At 36.4% G+C, this 20,869-nt stretch overlaps 1 protein-coding gene across 1 annotated transcript in view; it reads left to right on the top strand.

Moving 5' to 3' along the window:
* Positions 1–20,869, top strand: part of LOC145485179 (acyl-CoA dehydrogenase family member 11-like) — a 33,317-nt gene that overhangs the window by 243 nt on the left and 12,205 nt on the right. The gene's annotated exons all lie outside the window — the stretch shown is intronic.

The raw sequence follows: 20,869 nt of genomic DNA, 5'->3' as shown, positions 1-20,869 counted from the left end.
AAAGTAGGAAAATAACTTTACCCTTAGAGGCTGAAACCGTTAAGGTTCTGCCGTTTTCCGTTAACCTAACAGAGCGGCGAACTACATGTGCTGTCACGTACAAAAGTCACCCCACTTCTATCGTCAAAATGCATTCTCAAAAAACCGTCCTCAAACTCTTCAAACTATATGTTTTTCAAAAAATAATTTTCACCTCATCAGTACTACACATCACACTCAATGTAAAGTACTGTTTACAAGGTTTTAAAAACATCAAATGACTCACGCGGACCGCGTACAAATTGAAAGTATTTGCATAATCACAGGACAATAACGTCACATTTCTCAGAAAGACAGCGGGACTTTCCCTTGGAAATGAGTCATCAAAGTCAACCAATCAGATTTTGAAATAGTAAGGAAAATAAGTAAAGTTTACTCGAATTTGTCGTATAATGGACACATATCTATTATAATTTCATCGACAACTTTGTTGTAGTCTAAAAATCGTTCATCATCGAATTCTAATCCTCTCAGAAATGACCTCAGAAATGACCTCAGTCAATATCTTTTTATATGTCGTGTATGCAAATTTACACATCTCAATCTTTCTTTTGTAATTTTTAGCTTCTGTGAATGCGCTCAAAATAAGACCAGCGCCTGATGTTGTCCCAAGAACAATGGGGTTTAATGTTGGACCTCCCACTATTGTCCCTGTTGCTATCAATCCAACAGATCCGATTTTACATGTCAGGTCCATTTTTTAAAAATATTTGTAAGTCATTTTGAATAGGCGGTATTTTTTTATGATTATTTGTACAAAGCTTTCAATTCTGATATCTCAGTTTCGGTTAAATTTGGATTAATATGTTTGATTAACATGATTGAAACTTTTTTTCTGTTGAAACCGTAGCTTTAAAAGCATCTCCACCTTTTGCATAAGAGTTCGTTGTGAAACCCATTCTCAAAAGATAAGCAGACCTTATTGACATAAAATGAATGTTTTCTGTATCATGGCTAAAATCTGAATCTATATCTTCTACTGGATCAATTCCACAAATAGTCGAGCTTAATTTATTACCCTTTTTAGTACTCCATAACATTATCTGCTTGTTTATAGATTTACTGTTATCACCACTTAATTGTAGATAATTGTTCGTGAAACCGATTACTGTTTGCAACATAACAATATATGGTCGAGTTTTTGAAAGTGATATGTAATCGCAAAATTTATTTTTGACCCAATACGAAATTCTAAATAACGATTACTCGAGACGTTGAAATCTATTTTTACCACAGCGTAAATTGTAAAATCTTTAGTCAAATAAAGATCGACATCCATTTCACCATAGGAATTATCGAAACCGTAAATTAAAATCAGAAAATGGTTTGCTACTTGGTGAACCAATTGAGGTAACTACATTCAAATCATTGAAAGCAGTCACATTAGGACCACTCCTTACGAACTCTTCAGGGTCTAATAAATCGGTGTAAAATTGGAATATTCTTCTGAGTAACTGTTCATGTAATGCTACTTTAACTATTTGTCTTTCAACAGCGTTTATTTTTGTAGTCAGTTCGTTAATTTTATTATTCAAAGGATCGACTTTGGTTTGCATTTCTCTTCTTAAAAATTTTAAAAGATCATCTTCAAATTCATTCAGTTGTTTGATATTTACAGTATCATTATTTTCGACTCCATCTTGAACATTTTTTATCTGATGATTTTTCCAATCGATGTTTCCATTAAAGTTAGTAGATTTCAAAAAATCAACAGCAGCTTTGAATGTTATTTTCCCATTTTCTAAATAATACAGCTCATCATAAAAATCTGAGCTCATATCAATCTGTTTTCCCTCAATTCCATAAATAACCAAATGGACACGCCCCTGAGCTGGACTGTAGCAATACCCTGACATTTCAAGTCAACATAGATGTATTCAGGTGGAGTTACATCATATTTATGCAAGTGAATGATGGATCTACTGTATTTCGAAAACAGCTCGGTTGATTGTTGACCGATATTCAATGAAGTAGAAACAACTGACACTGTCACCTGATCCATAGTTGGTGGGAAGAATTCAATCACCAAAGTGAATTCACCCTCAGGAAGTAGATACATGTTGAAACCCAGTCGAGATGCATACCAGTTTTGTACGTGCTCCTTTTCCTATTCTGAAACTGTGTGTCCAGATTGAATACTTTCTTATTTTGTAAATCATAATTACCATCAGAAGTTAGTTTAAAACCTATTCCAGGATCTCCTTTTTCGCCTTTTACACTGTTTCAGATGAGGAAACTTCACCTGACCAACCTAATATTCCGTTTGAATAAGACATATATAATAATATTAGATTAGAAATTACAATCTCTCATTGAAATTCTTAGCGGTAAATTTTCGTGGTTTATCTATATACAGAAAGCTATATGGATCATTAGTAGCTTTTTCATACAGTTTTTTTTATCGTTGTTTTCACGACGTTAGCACTTGGGAATTCATAAATACAAAAATGAGAGCAATTCAGTCTGATATCCTTCGGAGTTTTATAGTAACTCTGACTTAAATATATTACTGAACAATTTTTATGTCTTCCTCTTATGAAATAATCTATCAATGGCGCTTGGTTCTTTTCACAAACAAGGTCATCAAATATAACTGGCTTTTGATTACCACCATTCATTTCTGAAACTGGCTGTATTTCATCATTACTATCTTCTAATGTATCATAACCAACTCCTTTACTTATTGGTTTGAAAGTCTTCATCAGATATTCATATTTTGATTGTTGGAGATTTTTCGCATATAGATATCATTTATCGAAATACAATAAATTCATTATCATATGAGGCAAACTATTTATTTTTCCTGATCCACTAGGCCCGCATATTAACTTTCTGAAACAACGGTCAGGCATAAATTGGTATAGTTGTTTATAATTACCAATATCCTCTTTAATATCATCATTTGGTATTTTCAAATTATATCAGTAAATAATTTTAGTACTACATGATGTAGTACACGATGTGTTACATATCTTTTTGTTATATAATATAATAGTATAATGAGTTTACTAAAGTGGAAAGAACTTGCTAAAAAGAAATCTGAATTAGGTAATAAAGTCATTTATGTTCATAATACAATGACACAAAGTGATATTGGTAAACAGACAAGCCAGGCATCTTTCAAAAAAGTATTTGAACCAATAACAACCAACTTAGATGACGTTATTACAAGTAATTTGAAAACACCACCAATGAGACGAAAGACAAAGAAGAAGGAAGCAGCAAACGGTGGTCTTGATTATGCGCCTGAAGTAAATCCGTATGAAGATATGGATGTTGAGGGTTTAATAGACTTTGGGGATTATGTACCTCCGGAGCAAGAAAAACAAATAGTACCAAAACCACCAACGTATGAAGAATCTTTGAAGGATGTTTTGGAAGGTAAAAAAGAGATTTGTGTTGATCCTCTATATTTACCTCCAGAATATGATGATGATGATATACCTGATTATGAGATGGAGGAAGAAGACATAGTTAACGAGACGCTAGATGATATTGGTGTAACAAATTATGAGAATGTGGAAAAGATATTGGATCAACCTGAAATGACACCTCAAAAAACCAAGAGCTATCTTGATAAAATAATCAAAGATGCGGAATTCAGACGCAAACAATTGAAAGGTTATCAAGCCCAAGTCACAAAACATTTCAAAAGTGGTGTAATATCTGAAGCTGAAAGGCAAGAGAATCGGAAAAGAATACACAATGCAAATGCTGTGTCGAGTCAATGTATAAATTATTACAAAACCAAAAGTCAAAACGATGAAAGGATCTGGAATTCGAAAACAGAATCGTGGAAACGTTATGTTTTTCAATGATCCAAAACAGCTTCTCAAAAAATTAGAGATCATAATAGGAGAGATTATGGCTGGTAATACATCAATAAAGGTGAGAAACACGGGAGTTGCTTTGTTAGATACGTTATTAAGATTGTCAACTATAAATAAAGCATAATATGATAAAATGTACAAAAATTATTTCAAAATATAATCTAACTAACTGTATATGGAACGAGAAATTGTATAATCAAGTTATTTGAATAAAAGTAGCGCAAACAATACACCAGCCAATTTTGTAACCAATTTTATTAGACCAATTATTTTCGATAGTAATCATGAGTACGTGATTGCTTTGAACAAAATAATAAACATGTCATTCACCTGGTTTCAAATCAATCCTGGTTATAATAATCAGAAAATAAAATACAGCTCAGATGGTGGTTCAACTTGGAAAGAACTTACATTTCCAGCTGGTGTTTATAATTATATCAACATGAACGCGTTTTTGAAAAATGAAACCGTTATAAAAAAAGATGATGATGATAAAGATAGTAAAGATGAATATCCAATAACGTTAGAATTTCAAAACAGCACTTTAAAAGTTTTGATAAAATTGAAAACAGGTTACCAATTTGACTCGACTGGATCAAATTTTCATGAGCTTATTGGCTTTGACAAAGTCATCCTAAAAGATGCGGAAAATTTAGGAGCAAGATTACCCAGTTTAAGCCAAGACACAGATATTTTAAACATTCGTTGTGATTTGGTCAATAACAGTCTTGTTGATGGTGTAGATACAGATATTATATACAGTTTTAGCACGTCTGTCTTGAAGCCGTCATACAGTTTCACTATGGAACCACGGAGAGTCACATTTAATCCCGTAAATAAGAACACTATTTCTAGAACAAGAACATATATAACTGATGGCAAAAGACGACAGATATATCTTAATGGCGCAGATACAGCTTTTAGTTTGTTATTGAAAAGAATTTTGTAATGTATTTATATGAAACCATATGAATTCAAAAGGTTTTACCATCCTAAAATGGGTAAATTTGTGTATAAACCTTAACACAAAGGAAACGGTTTAATTGTTGATAATATATTCAAAGTATCATCTATTGCCAAACCAATCATGAAAAAAGCAATAAAATCTGGAGTAGAACACGCTGGTGAGCGTTTGGGTAAAAAAGCAGCAGAAAATTCTGGTGATCTGATAATGAGGAGACTTGCTAATATGAGACAAAAACACCCGCTAAAAAGCAACTCTTCCAGAAAGTACAGATATGATATGGAATCGTTTAATATCAGGACAAGGATTAAAACGTTAATTTTATGTAAACTAATATTATAATGGCTTTTAGATCAAGTGAAATGTTACAAAGAAACGAGTTGGTAAGATACCAACTTGATAACATAACCAGTTGTTGTTCAACATCACGAAAAAATGGTTACAAATTCACGATCAATGACAGATCAGCGTTTTACGATTGGTATAATGAGTATTTTGAAATTCAGTTTTAATTACAAAAACTCGCTGATTGAACAGCTTATGGAGCAGATCGAGTTACAGTAATCAATGGCGCACATTCTTTTATAAATCATCTGATGATCAAATCCGCTGGTAAAACTATATACGATACAGATAATCTTCACAAGGTTACTTTTGTCAAGAATCTGTTATAATATTCTGATGACTTCAGCAGATCAGTTGCTAAAAACAGCCTTTGGTATTTGGATACTAACCATCTGATTGCTAATGCTAATTTGAAGCAAGACGAACTTTAACAACGGGAAATGCCGATGTAAATGTTATTATTCCTCTCAATAGATATAGTTTCTTCGAAGTGTTAGAAGGTAAGATGCTTATACCAATGCAGCTAGAATTTAATATAACACTTCAGAATGATGATGAGCTCATTCAAAAATTAGCTGCCGTCGATGATGGTAGAGTCATCATTGATAGATTTCTATTATGGGTTCCAAAATTGATTCCAAAAGACAGTCTGTATGATAATTTTGTCAGTTCATTTTTGAAAGAAACAAAATGGCTTTAACTTAGATCAATATATCAAAAGTCGGCTCCTTCACAAGCAAGTGGTTTTTATCAGATATCGGCAAGTGTGGATAACGTTCAACATATATTTGTATATCTCCAAAGAGCAAAAACTGATGTTGTAACAGAAAATCCTTACTTATTTGATACTTACAAACTGAATGCTGCTGGTAGTGCCAGTTATTTAACAACATGGAGACTGTTGGTATTCCACTAGCTGTTGATATGATTGGTAAACCATTATTGAAAGCTATTACAGGAAAAGGAGCAACAAGATTGGGATTACCAAAATCAAGGGGTGGTTCAGCTCCTCAAATAGGACAGCCGCCTCCTTTTATTGGTACTTGGGAAACGACCGTTGGAAGAGGAAGAAAAAAAAATCAGGAAAGGGACTACTATTAGGCAAAAACAGCCCATTCAACTCAATTCCAATAATCGGACAAATGTTATGAAACTAAAATTTTATGAAAATATTCCGATGAGTAACCATGATTTAATAGAATGGTGTAAGTATCTCAGAATACCGATCAATGATGTTTTGTTGAGAGATCAAACAGTACCTCATAATCATAAGCAAGCATTATTTATTTACAATCTTGAACCTTCATATATGAGTGGATCTCACTGGGTTACAAAATATGTTAAGGATAACGTTATAAACTATTTTGATTCATTTGGAATGCCGCCGTTTCAAGAAATAGTGGATCACGCCAAGAGAAAAAATAGGTACTCGATGAGCACACGAATCCACGGCCATAGGTAAGTGGATTAGGAACCTCTGCAGGACCTGGGTTTAATTTAATGTCTCCAGAAAACAACAGCTTCTTTTCTGACAAGAAGTAGTTCTTACTATCAAACTGAACTCGGAAAAAAAGTCTGGTTTACATTTATAATTCCTGCCAGAAGACCAACACTTTTCTTGTTCAAATTTTGTTTAAAAAAAAAATCGAGTGAAAAAAAGCTCTTCTTCATGATCAAGCTTGACAATCCCTAGTTCATCCCTTGAAATATCTCGAAAGGGCTGAATGAATTACCCCCCGCGAACAGTGAATTCGTGATTTCTGTGCCATTTGAGTCGCCCAGTAATGTAACCGACCTGATTACAGATTCTGTTCTACAGTGCGAAATATTGATTTAAAATTGGAGTGCATGGCATTAATGTCTTCGGCATCACAAGCAACATTAGGGACCTTTATATGATGCAAGGACGGGAAGGCCAAGACGGGAACAGCCGTGAACGCGGAAACTTTCGCGTGCCGTGTCGCCAAAGACAAAATGCTTTAAGTTGTGCAATTTTCGTATAGGACGGCGACGTCAGTAACTCTAGCTTCATAAAAGCTTCTCATAAAACCAATGACATCCCTTTGAGACAGTATAGAAATATTATCCAGTTAAGCTTAACCATGGTGAACAGACGACACAGAAGTTACTCTTGTTCATATATGTAAAGCAACCCTTCCCGATCTGTCGGCGTATGAAGAATTTACGTGGTTCAGATAGCTTTTTGTTAGCAGAGCGTTTTAGAATCGATCGTGCCTGTAGCTGAAACAAATATTTATAACAAAACAAACAATACGTTGAGTTCCGGATTGTATGAAATAAACATCAATTTGTAAATGTGCATTTTATTTGCTCGATAGCTGCTTTGAAGGCACGTAACAATCGTATTTCCAATCAAACCCTTTCGGAAACTACTCAAAATCATGCAAAATTATTCGAGGATAATGTTTTGGCACATTTGCTGATAGCTGTACGGGTGTTTCTACCTTACGGGCGTGGATTGAGGGTGACTTCCTCTCGGGTTCCTAAACGAAGAAACACTATGTCAACTAAATATGACTTAAAATTTTAAGTCTTGTAACTATTTCCCAGGCAGTGAGGCCTGGGTTTAAATTTTGGCTCCGTTTTTTTTTTTTTTTCTTTTCCTCGCTCAGTCACAAATCGCCGTCTGGTCTCTAAAGCGCATGCGTCACCTGTGCATGCGTACAGCACATGGAATTTACAGAAGTTGTCGTCGTGAAAAGTTAGCACGGTCCCATGATTTCTAGGGCGATGAAATCACATACAAACGAACATACCGTTCGCGGTAGACCAACACTAAAAGACGTTAAGCGTTTTCGGAACTGGTTGGTCTTCAAGCGTTATGAGAGATCAATTTACGAGCGAACATTTTGAGTGAATATATCAAGAATCATGTTATACTAAAGGAGCTATCAACGGGGGCTATCAACTCTTCAACTTGACAAAAAGCATCTTCAGAAGCGTCATCGTATTTTTAGACGTGATCGTGAACCAAGTAGAATCCCAGCACGAACTCAAGAACGTCTGGGCAACAAGAGTAGAAAGGTTAGAGGATTTGTTTATGAATGTATCTGTTCGAATACACCTAAGTAAAACGTTCTGAGAAACTTCGTAAAGTATAATAAAGTTGAAATCTCGAACTAAACGATATTCTCTCGTTATTTTCTTGTAACAGAGTTATGTGTCTTTACAAGAATGAAACCCATGTAGCGAATTATTGTACATTTAAGCCGAAAGAAATTAATGTTTGTTGACCCCAGCAAAACAATTCTTGGTTTGCACTGTCACGCGATCCTGATGCAATAAAAAAGTTATTCGAAAACCATCTAGTGGATAAAGTCAAGAAATTGTGATGTTATAGGAGATTAATAAAGATGACACTTCTCCAATTTTTAAGTCTGTACGTTTTCCCAAAGCTCAGATATTCGTCGAAATATTTTGCACAAATTAACAGAGCCCAGTATGGAGCCGCCATGTTGATGTACGTCCGCGTTACACACACATTGCGGCTGGAAAATAGTGTAAACATCTGGAACTTACTTTGGCTATCTAGGCGACTGATTATCTGTATTGAGCAAACAGGCATTTACATAAGCACTTTTCCTTATACTTTAACTTCTGAATGGGCCAAAAATTACGAGATAAGTATATGTTTTTCGACAAACGTGTTCGTACATGTAGCTCCATGTCACGCACCGCCATAACTCTGAAATTCAAAATGTCCCGCCTGCTTGGGAAATGCAAAAACAACAACAACAGCAACAACGACGACGACGACGACGACGACGACGGCGACGACAAAGACTAAGGAAAATAGACTGAAACGTTTATAGGTTGATAAAAAGAACTTGACTCATTTCACGCCCTAAAGACCTGCAAACTAGTATCAAGCTATTACTGAATCGATTCTAAGAAATGCAATCAAAGGCAGAATAGCTTGAGCACATCGATTCGATTGAATTTCTTACGACTTCAAATGCAGAACATTTAGCTCAATTGCAATATAGCTAGTGCTTCTCAGTATAAGGACTGCCTGGGTACACGCAGCAAGCGTCTAGTTTTATGACGAAAAAGAACTACACAATTTTGCACTCACTGGTGGTCGAACTCGGGCCACTGTGCCCTTTCTTACCACTGTACCACCGTGCTGCTAGCTGCCGAAATGCCCAAAATTTAAACTACATATAATGAACAGTAATATAAATTAATATAGAGTTACCCTAACATACAACTGAAAGCTAACCGCAAGCAAAATGGAGTGACACTAACCGCAAGCAAAATGGAGTGACGCTAACCGCAAGCAAAATGGAATGACGCTAACCGCAAGCAGAATGGAGTGACACTAACCGCAAGCAAACCTAACCGTGTGAATTACAAGGACAGAATATAGCAGGCCAAAAATCCAAGTAATCACATGCGTAGAGCAGTGCGTAGTGTTAAAACGAACTCGACAAGAACTTCTGACTACGATGTAAACAGAGTTTAATTGACAGAGATCAATGTTCCATACAAACTTAAATGAAATGAATCACGTGCCAAGACGAAGGTAGAATTAAACCACGTGCTGTAAGCTTAGCCGTAAGTCGTATGATGTAAACCGTATGCCGGTTCGAACTGAAATACAATAACGAAAATAGAAGTTAACGTAACTAACATACCGAAGTATAAAGATAAAATAACATAAATGAAGAAACTATTGCTAACATTCTCAATAACGTCCGTAACATGGAAGTGTAACATAATCGGCATATATACTGATCGTACGGAAGGCTGGAAAACGATTAATAGGCTACACGGTGTGTAACTTGGACGGTACTTTTATGGCAAAATGACCCTACATTGGAGATATGGACCTAATCAAGCGCGATTTCGAGCACAGAGAACTAACTAACCGATTTAGTAACGATACAGACCATTTGATAGGTGATAAAAGGAAACGTAACCGAAACGAATAAGAATAGAAAACCTAAGAACTAACCATAAAAAACAAGGAATAGATTACTCACGTTGGTTTGCACACGCACTGAACTTGAGTTGATAGAATAGAAGAGTAACAGTGTATAGAGAAACTATGGCCCAATGCCGAGTAGAAGTTGACGCAGTGAAATCTGCACTTGAACTGACCTAACCGAGGAAAACCTCGTGGATATATCTAACCGGAGAACACGTACGCAAAACCTAGCGGTTATGACTATTTCCCTAACGGACATAGCAGCTGAGGGCTGGTCAACCACAGTAGATTAAGTAAGTAAGTACGGCCTTGTTTGAAAGTGACAATTACTTGATAACATCTACGGTAAAGTAAGTTCCTGCGACAAAAAACGAAATAACATCACGTTTCAAAACCAACAAACCGTGCTAACCGCAAGCAAGCAAGGTAAACATGTACAGCGGTTTATCAACACGTCTACCTTGTATAAACAACATCCAGGCGTCCAAACCCCATACTCCGCCCGGTTGTTATATTTTTCCTAGCTTGTACCCGGTTATGTCAGACAAAAATAGAAAACTTTGTCTACTCACCAATTCGCGTCACTTTGAAGAGCGTGCGAAAACGAGTCTGCAATGCCATACGTACGGTCAGCGGTGAGAGATCGTAGTCATTGATAATGCACCGTAAACGCTGTGCTTCTGCTAGTAAATTCGCATTTTTCCTCTGCTTTGACAAGCAGCTCCCTCTTACGAACATTGACAGGTTTGACTAACCGCAAGTCTACCGACAAATCAATCGTGACCAATCTTCACATATTTTGTTCCTCTCAAACGCACAGTCGGTCATTCGGGCATTAATCGGGAAGCGATCTTCGCACATCCGAAGTTTGATTAAGTACGAATATTCTTTTGTTATACGATTTTGGTTAACGAACACGCTCGATGACATAGAATCTACGGCCCTCCGGCCGTAGATTCAAAAATCTGACTCTTTTACATCAAAATGACCAAATACAAAATCTTTTGACAACCACTTGTGGTTATTTCTGTTTGTACTTTTTGAATGAGATGGACAAAGGGAAATCATATTTGGATCTGTTAAAAGTGTTTGACATACACGATACAATGAAGAATGAACGGTTTATTGAGAGATATTTCAAGAATATCTAACTTTATACTATGAAGTCTTATTGTAAACGAGAAAATAAATGGGCAACAAATTTATCAGAGAATAAATTTAATTGTAAAACAAATAATTCTGGAGTGGAAAAATGTAACGTAATTTGCAAATGTTGTTACCTTAAAAGTGTTTATGAGAAAAATGGCTGCATCTTATTGACGTCGTTTAATCCTGATTATGATTTCGATAATAATTAAGAAATATCTAATCTATATTGATATATGAAATCTTATTGCGTAAAACAGAAAAAGGTAACAGAATGCGTTCCAGGTAGTGAAAAATATGTCACAGCCAAAGATGGAAGAACAATGATGAAATGCAAATGTGCTGAATGTTGAATAACTAAAACCAAATTTGTGAAGTCAAAAAACTGATTGAACCCTCACAAGCGGGGGGCAATATATTTCAACCTATGGATTTGAGTTACGAACTTGCAAAACTGAAGGAGAGAGCTGAAAAAAAGAACAAGAGGAAATGGCATTTTAAGTTCGATAGCGGACACTGGAGCTGAATTATTTATCAATAAGGGAATTCCTTATTTGGCTAAAAAAGGTACAGAAGCTGGAAGATATTATGCTTCCGAATTCATGAGAGATCCGAAAATTGCAAAAGAAAGCGATTGATTATGCAATAAAGAAAGCGACTCCTGTTATTCAAAAAGTCGGATTTGAAACAATCAACCAATTATCGACTAAAGTTGGACCTAATTATAAATACAAAACTGACTGAATGGATCTTGATGCTGACATGTACAAAGGTGGTGCTGTCAAAACAGAACAAAAAATTACATCATTGAACGTCGTGTGATTCCACATTTTTATGAAATATACAAGGATGTATTTTCTGGTAATACTATTAAACAATTGGTCAACGCTTGGCATAAAAAAGAGAAAACCGCTATAATAAAGATTACGGCAAAAGACATCCACAAAGCAATTGGCAAACTACCAAAACCTAAAGCCGGCTTTACTCCTGGAAAGTATAAATATATGGGTCCATATAATCCACTTGATGAGCAATTAGAATATGATAAAAATACTGGTGAGGTAATAAAATGGCAAGTACAACCATATAACAAATTAGATGAAATAGCTGCTTATCCTGATGATATTTGTTACGACATGGGTAAAAACAAAAGAGATTGTGATCGACAAATGGTTGCATCATTAGACGAAATACCTTATGGTGAAATGCCAAAGTGGGGATCAACAGCACGATTCTTGATTGACAAAAAACGAAAACTAGGTCTTGGTGTTCCAAAAAACGGAAAAAGCCGTCGAGTCACTGGCGAAAAAATAAGCAGATGAATTAAATAAACCTGTAAAACGTAACTTTACTCGACGGCGTGTAATAGTCAATCATATTGATGAAATATGGTGTTCTGATTTAGTTGAAATGTAACAATTCAGTAAATGGAATAAAGGCTACAGATATCTTCTCATGGTTTTAGACGTGTTCAGTAAATATGGTTGGATTGTTCCATTGAAGGATAAAAAAAGGTGAAACTGTAACTCAAGCATTTAAGAGGCGCCCTCTGTAAATTTCAACTATGGCCAATTGGACCAGGAAAAATCTAATTCCTCAAACTTTCTCAGATGAATGGTCTAGATAAGTGATTCACAAAAATATAACTTTCAGTTCAATTCCATTCGTATTTTAGCGCTGGGGCCACCATCTTGGTTTTGCCCTCTGAGAGGCTTTCAGCGGCCATATTAGGGCACATTTTTAACAATTTGCCATGCAAAGAAAACGATATAAATCCGGGTAAAAACCCTTTATTCCAGACAAGCAAATGTTTCTTGTTACATTGCGAGGCTGTTTTGGCAATTTGATCATCACCTGATTTTTTCACAGAATTTTAAATTTCTTCCCTTTCGGACTACTCACGAAGCCCCATAAAAAAGGCGAAGTTTAAAGGAAAATATCGACAAAAGTACATCACTTGAGATCCCAAAACTACCCTCCACTTAAAGAATTTGCTGAGATCCTAACTGACCCAGAAGTCTGTTAGCAGCCTTTAAAATCCTCCTCTTAATCGAGGATTCTCATCAAGAACTCGTTTAAGCTCAGTTCTGTTTTGATCTGTTGTGCCCCAGCCATTATTCCACAGATTGCGTTACATTTGACAAATGCACATTACAACGGGTAGCGGTAGGGTGGGTAGGAAGTGAAAATGTAACCGCCATTAAAGCCATGTTACGCATTTCTGTGACTAAACTAGTAACTGGCTTTCCCAGAATGATTTGAACATGAGCATCTGCTTGTAGGCATTTTCTAGCTTATTTTTGCAGGGTAGGTGGTCGAGGGTGGGGGTGAGGAGGGGGGGGGGAGGTCGTGTATTAAAAAAAAAAAGAAAAAAAGAAAACGATAGACAGTATTAGGTCAAAAGATTATGATCTGTGTATCTTGATCAGCTTTATCAGTTCATCAGTGAGGCCCTATTAGGAGTTTTCAGGATACTGGATATTTGGGTAAAAAATAATAGGATGCAAGAAATTTAGGGGAAATATTAATGGGGTAGAGCAGGTTTAGATCAGATAAAACAGGACATTAATTGAGTAGGAAATCGTTGAGCTGGATTTAACAGGATACAAGATATTTAGGACAAAAATTAATAGGATAAGGGATACACCGACACCCCACCCCCCTCCCCCCCTTCCCACTATGGGCCCTCAACAATGGTCTGCTATTTAGGATAAAATAAAAGTATGTCAACTGCTATAAGCATTTATTCTGGACTCTTAGTACTTATATCACGGTGGAATATGAAAGTTTTGTATCAGATTTTAGGGGTTTTGAGGTTAGGTAACGCAGCTCCTTGTTAGTAATTTCGAAGCCCACACTTGTTACACTGAATAGATAGATAAAGACGGGGCTGTAGAAATAAACAGAGAATTAAATGTGTCCCGAATTCTGTACCGTTTAACACGAATTTCTTACATGGCAACCTTTGTGTCTGCAAAGAGATCGAGGCACAACGTTCCACACTATATTTGTAAACAACTATCCTAATTTCATTGACAGCCATTAGTTTTTGACGAGAATTTTCATTTATTACAAATAGAATACGGATAGAACTCCAATAAAAAGCCTCTTACTTGTTTTTTTTTTTTGTTGTTGTTCAGCATTATACTTGTGTCTTTCGCTGCCCGAAATGCCATCGAATGCTGCGAAAGGCAACAGACTGACAAGTAGTGCGCAAGAAGTAGTGATAAGCGGCGTTTTATTGAAACTCCTTTTTTAAGCGGTTCCACTTTTGCGTCAGATAAGGAAATGCTCAGAAAATTACTGAAGAACAATTTACAGTACGGTTCATGTTGACTTGTTCCTGAGAGGGAAACCCTATTTGACAAGGCCAAAATGTGACATAGCGACAATCTTGGTGTTCACCCTGTCCTAGCAAATTCTACTCTTCCATGGCCAGTCCCTGCTGAAGAAATTAAACCTAAAGGCTGGGCCCTGAAAGTGACGAAAAAGGCCACTCGTTTCAATGAAAAACAAAAACAAAAAAAACTACCTTGAAGAAACGTTTTTCTCTGGTCAGGAGACGGCCATAAAAGTCGAAGCAATTACTTTAGCACAAAAGATGAGGCGCTCAAAAGATGAGGCCAGAATCAGGCGGTTCACCTGTGATGAGTTGCTGACTCCTTGCCACGTTTAATCCTTCCTCTCGAGAATGGCTTCAAAGCTCAGAAAAAGACAGGAGAAGGTCCTCCAAGAAGACACAACAACCGCTGAGAATCAAGCTGCAGATATTTTTGACAAGCGTCAGTTAACTCATCCAATTGCTTATGACTCATTTAACTTGTGTGCCTTAAATGCATCTATAATGTCTTTAAAAAGCTAAGCGTCAACATTAGTGCTTCGCTTGATAGATGCGGGTATTTTAAAGCGCCTGCATAGGGTTGAAAACTACTCTTGTGCAGACATGCAGCTGTGCTCCATCACAGAACTGAACGACATTAGCGGCTGTGGGGTGCCTCAGGCTCATAAAGAATGGTGCCTATAAAATACAAACGTGTTGTCCGCCAGATTAAGAAAACGTGGAAAAAGTAGATCTTAGCCAGGGTTATTAGAATCCACAAAGAAAACTGGGGGTAGTCATTAATTTTTCCGCGATAATTAGCTACTGCTGACGGTAGCATTTTTCTGGAAAAAAGGTAAAGATATTTCTTCACAGATTCTCCTAAGGTTCGCCTTTAGATGCAGAAAACTAAACATATTAAAAAACGTCTTTAAACTACGTGGTAAGTGGTAACATAAAAACCACTTTTGATATGTATTTAATAACAGAATCGTCGCAACAGCGCTTTGAGCGTCCCTGGACAGCACCCCTCTGGCTTAGCCAAAATACAGTCTACATAACTTTTCCTCACAGCCAAAAACTAATGCATTGTTGAATAGGCTTGCCAGTTCCAATCCATACCATAAAATGTAGCTGTAATCACCCCTTTTTCAAAAGTTAAATGAGTTGTTTCATTCTTTCGAAAACTTTGTCAGTGTCCGTTACATTTTTTCCTTTTACTTCCCAAGTAAGTTAAAGATTGACGTCTCTCGCAGTTATTTTGCGCGCGCATTATGCCATCTACAGCTGAATTTCAGAATGATTTTTTCTACGGATACGATAAAAGCTAGTTTTTCAGCTGGAAGCCGTTCACAGTTAGTGCTTAGCGATATGCTGCTTTTCTGGTAACCCCGGTTTTAGTACAGGTTCGTAATTTTAGTGCGAAATTTGTTTCGGCCACAATAGGATTTATTTTTAAATCGCACGCTTGGTAGGGTAGTTAATTACGTCACTAGTTCCAACCCAAGCGCGCGCCGGCGTTTAAACCATGCCTTACGTAATGCACAGACCGTGTGCCCACAAAAAAGAAGGCACCGTCATTAACTGCCCTTCAGTAATTTTCTGAGCATTTTCTTTTCTGAAGCAAAAGTGAAACGGCTAAGAAAATGTAAGGAGTTTCAATAAAACGTCGCTTACCATTACTTCTTGCGCACTATTCGTCAGTCTGTTGTCTTTTGCAAAATTTGATGGCACTTCCGGCAGCGAAAGACACAACTGTCCCGCTTTATAGAGAGATAGATAGATAACTTTATTTCAACTCGGGTTGATGAGGCTGAATAGTCCTTTAGCAAGACTATGCTAATTTACCGAGAAAAATAACTTTAAACGAAAGAAAATTGAAATTAAATAATTACAAGATGTAAACATATAATAGCTAAGACTGGTTTATGTATGTAAATTTACAATAGATCTAACCGCAATCTTAAAATCTTTAAGTGTCTTCATACAACGTAGTGTATTCGGAAGTGAATTCCAAGCTTTTGAAGCAGTGTAGGCCACGGACTTAGTCCCATAACATGCTCTACCCCATTAATTTTTCCCCTAAATGTCTTGCATCCTATTAATTTTTTACCCAAATATTCAGTATCCTGAAAACCCCTAATAGGGCCTCATTGATGAACTGATAAAGCTGATCAAGATACACAGATCATAATCTTTTGACCTAATACTGTCTATCGTTTTTTTTTTTTTCTTTTTTTTTTTTTTTAATACACGACCCCCACCTACCCTGCAAAAATAAGCTAGAAAACGCCTACAAGCAGATGCTCATGTTCAAATCATTCTGGGAAAGCCAGTTACTAGTTTAGTCACAGAAATGCGTAACATGGCTTTAATGGCGGTTACATTTTCACTTCCTACCCACCCTACCGCTACCCGTTGTAATGTGCATTTGTCAAATGTAACGCAATCTGAGGAATAATGGCTGGGGCACAACAGATCAAAACAGAACTGAGCTTATACGAGTTCTTGATGAGAATCCTCGATTAAGAGGAGGATTTTAAAGGCTGCTAACAGACTTCTGGGTCAGTTAGGATCTCAACAAATTGTTAAACTTCTTGCACACGGCGGCTTATGAGACGAAAGACAAATCATATTGATAGATGTTATGAAGCGGGCTTCGGAGAGTTGAAATCTGCTTAACCGTGGCGATGTCTGAGAGTGATTTCGTACACTAATCACTGAAAATGTAACTGAAACATACTGGAAATATAACATGAGGCATCGTGGAACATCCAGTTGTCGACATGTCGCGAGGTAAGTGGAATATATCATTATTCTCTGTGCATCGTTATTTTCACGTTATTATGCTAATTAGGACGGCGGTCTTTGTTGACAAAAGCACAGCTTAAACTTCTTCTACTAACATTTCACAGTTTTAACTGCCCCAAAATTTTATTGCACGTTTTTACAGGCGAGACATTGCTCTTTAAGTGGAGGATAGTTTTGGGATCTCAAGTGATGTACTTTTGGCGATATTTTCCTTTAAACTTCGCCTTTTTCATGGCGCTTCATGAGTGGTCCGAAAGGGAAGAAATTTAAAATTCTGTGAAAAAGTCAGGTGATGATCAAATTGCCAAAACAGCCTCGCAATGTAACAAGAAACATTTGCTTGTCTGGAATAAAGGGTTTTTACCCGGATTTATATCGTTTTCTTTGTATGACAAATTGTTAAAAATGTGCCCTAATATGGCCGCTGAAAGCCTCTCAGAGGGCAAAACCAAGATGGTGGCCCCAGCGCTAAAATACGAATGGAATTGAACTGAAAGTTATATTTTTGTGAATCACTTATCTAGACCATTCATCTGAGAAAGTTTGAGGAATTAGATTTTTCCTGGTTCAATTGGCCATAGTTAAAATTTACAGAGGGCGCCTCCTAAAACCGTTTTCAAAGAAGGCATAAAACCTGAGTACGTATGGACTGATAAAAGTAAAGAATATTATAACAAACATTTGAAAGACTTATTGGATAAGAATAAAATAACATTGTATTCCACTGAGAATGAAAAAAAAAAAATCATCTGTTTGTAAAAGATGGAATAAAACAATAAAAACTAAGATGTGGAAGCAGTTTACTGTTCAAGGTAATACACAGTATTTGGACATACTACCCAAAATATTAAAACAGTATAATAGCACTAAACACAGTTCAATAAAAATGACATCCACTGAAGGCAGTCAAAAGAAGAATGAAGGAATTGTATATTTTAATCTAAATGGTAATACAAAACCATCATCAAAACCAAAGTTCAAAGTAGGTGATAAAGTCAGAATAAGTAAGTACAAGACAAAGGTGTTTGACAAAGGATATACCCCAAATTGGACTGAAGAAGTATTTACAATTGATAAGATCCAATATACGAATCCAATCACTTACAAATTAAAAGATCTCAGTAATGAAGAGATACAAGGCAGTGTTTATGAACCTGAGCTGTTAAAAGCCAAACAGGATATATTCAGAATTGAAAAAATCATCAGGAAAGATCATAAGAAAAAGCAAGCTTTGGTAAAGTGGAAGGGGTATAATGATGAATTTAACAGTTGGGTACCTTTGCAAGATTTGAAATATATATAAACGTTAATTTAGTAATGTATATTAAAACATTACTCAGTTTTGGTAAAAAATACTACATCTGTTTTTTGCTATTATTTAGCCAAAAATATTATTGTTTCTGGCTATTATTGATTTTTATATAAATATATATATGTCTGGATTTATGAACACGGTGTTAATGAAAACAAGCGGTTTTTATTTATTTATTATTATTATTTATTCATCTTTTTGCTTTCCTTACGGCAGCCGCTTGTAATTCTTACCTAGCATAAAATGTAGAGGAGTTCTTGCTGCATGTTTCATTTACTTATCTATTTTTTTTCATTGTTCATCGCTAACCCCGCCCCCCCCTTCCCTTTTCAATCGGTGTTAAGTATAGCCCAGACTACATTCGTCTGAATTTCAGTTCGCGTTGTGACTCTGAGAAGAAGCAAACCGATCAGCGTTCTGTATTTGCTGTCTAAAGGAAGTCTGCCCGAGCAGTATCATTAAGTCCAATGAAGGCCCAAGTCTAACGATTTGCTAGCAAGCGTCGTCCATTATCGTACGTGAGGCGGGCCTTAGACGTGTGAACTGAACGGGTCACATTTAGTCCCGTAACAGTAGGCCGTTTGCCCTGTGGCGGTAATGTTGTGCTTGTTTTAGACAGCAGAAATCTTTAGCCACATCAATTTAGGGCTTACACGTGCAATGGACTAGACATTTCTAGCCGCTGTTGGCGTTATTTGCTCTGAACTTTGATGTAGCTAAAGACTTAGAGAAAATATGTTGAAATCTGGATATGGCCGTTCCGCCCTCGACAAAATTCATGTACATCCGGGACATTGCTATTTGCGAGCAAACCATGGCCACGAGCAGAGGGAAGAACATGAGTTCAAGCGCTGATCGTGAGTAGAATTTCCTTGTCTTATCAATTTTAGGCGTTCTCGGCTTTGCTAACTATCAGAACTGTCTGTGATTCGCTAGCGCGGAAGAAGTTTATTTGCGTGACTTCCGGGCGATAATTGACGTAACGACAACATGTTGAGTGTTCGCCTACTGCTAATTATGGCCTAGTTTGTTTGAAGTTCAATCGATTCTCGATGTAGGAAACTCTTGTTCAGTCCATTTAGGACGATGCAGGCCTTTAGAGAGCGATAAATTAGATCTCCGCCGCGGTTTTGATATCTGTACGTTCGTGTTGATTTAGACTCCAATTTCATGTTAAAAGCAATCTTAATTAAATTGTACAATTCACGATTCAACGAAAAGATGGCGAATTTAGTCTTCCTGGCCTCAAAAGGCATACAGGAGGGTTATTTGCTGTTATTTGAGCTACGATAAGCCTTGTGGAAAGCTAGCTCTTGGACAGAATTGTATCAAGATTATCAGTGACAAGTCAAATTCTGTGGCTATGCTTTTGCGAATCCAGACAGATATTGAAATTAAATGTCACGTAAGGGCTACTTTTTCGCTGAAATGTAGAGGTAAATAACGGATTCCACTGCTTACCATGCTCTTGTTACCATGATTGGCTAATTTAACCCACAGTAAAGACATAGTGATGTCATTTAGGTGAAATCGCAGAGGTTAAGCCTGCCGCGAATCAAGTGATCAATTTAAGCTCTAATTTAGCTTTGTTTGGCTCGTTCGACTCATTTGCAGCGACTTCAAAGGCTTGTATAGGCATGGTATGGACTCTATTAAGAGTACACGAGGTAGATAGCACTCTCAGTACGACATGGCCATATTTATGTACACCTTCTGACCGATTTTCCAAAAACATGCCCGCTATTTTGGTGCAAAGTCTTTAACACGGTTTTCATAAATCCAGACATATATAGTTATAATATAATGTATAAATATGGATAAGAGAAAAAATAAAGAGGGAGCTGGTAGACCCAAGATATATTTAACTGAAGAAGAAAGAATAAAAGCAGTAAGGCGTACAAAAGCAAAGTATGCTACAAACACTTATTGGTATTGTGATGTATGCAATAATGAAAAGAATTACAAAATGTGAGGAAAAAAATCATTTGAACACACAAAAACACCAGAAAAAATGCAACGGAATAAGAAATATCATTTTTTGTCAGTTTAAACGATCCATCTGATTGGATTTTTTGAAGTTTTACGCTCTTTGATGAAAAAAAAACCAACAAATATATATAAAAGAGAAAATTTAATCTAATGTAATAGTATA

The sequence above is a fragment of the Orbicella franksi genome, chromosome 4 (genome assembly GCF_964199315.1).
Source record: "Orbicella franksi chromosome 4, jaOrbFran1.1, whole genome shotgun sequence".
NCBI lineage: Eukaryota > Metazoa > Cnidaria > Anthozoa > Scleractinia > Merulinidae > Orbicella > Orbicella franksi.
This window is presented reverse-complemented; position numbering and strand designations above follow the sequence as displayed.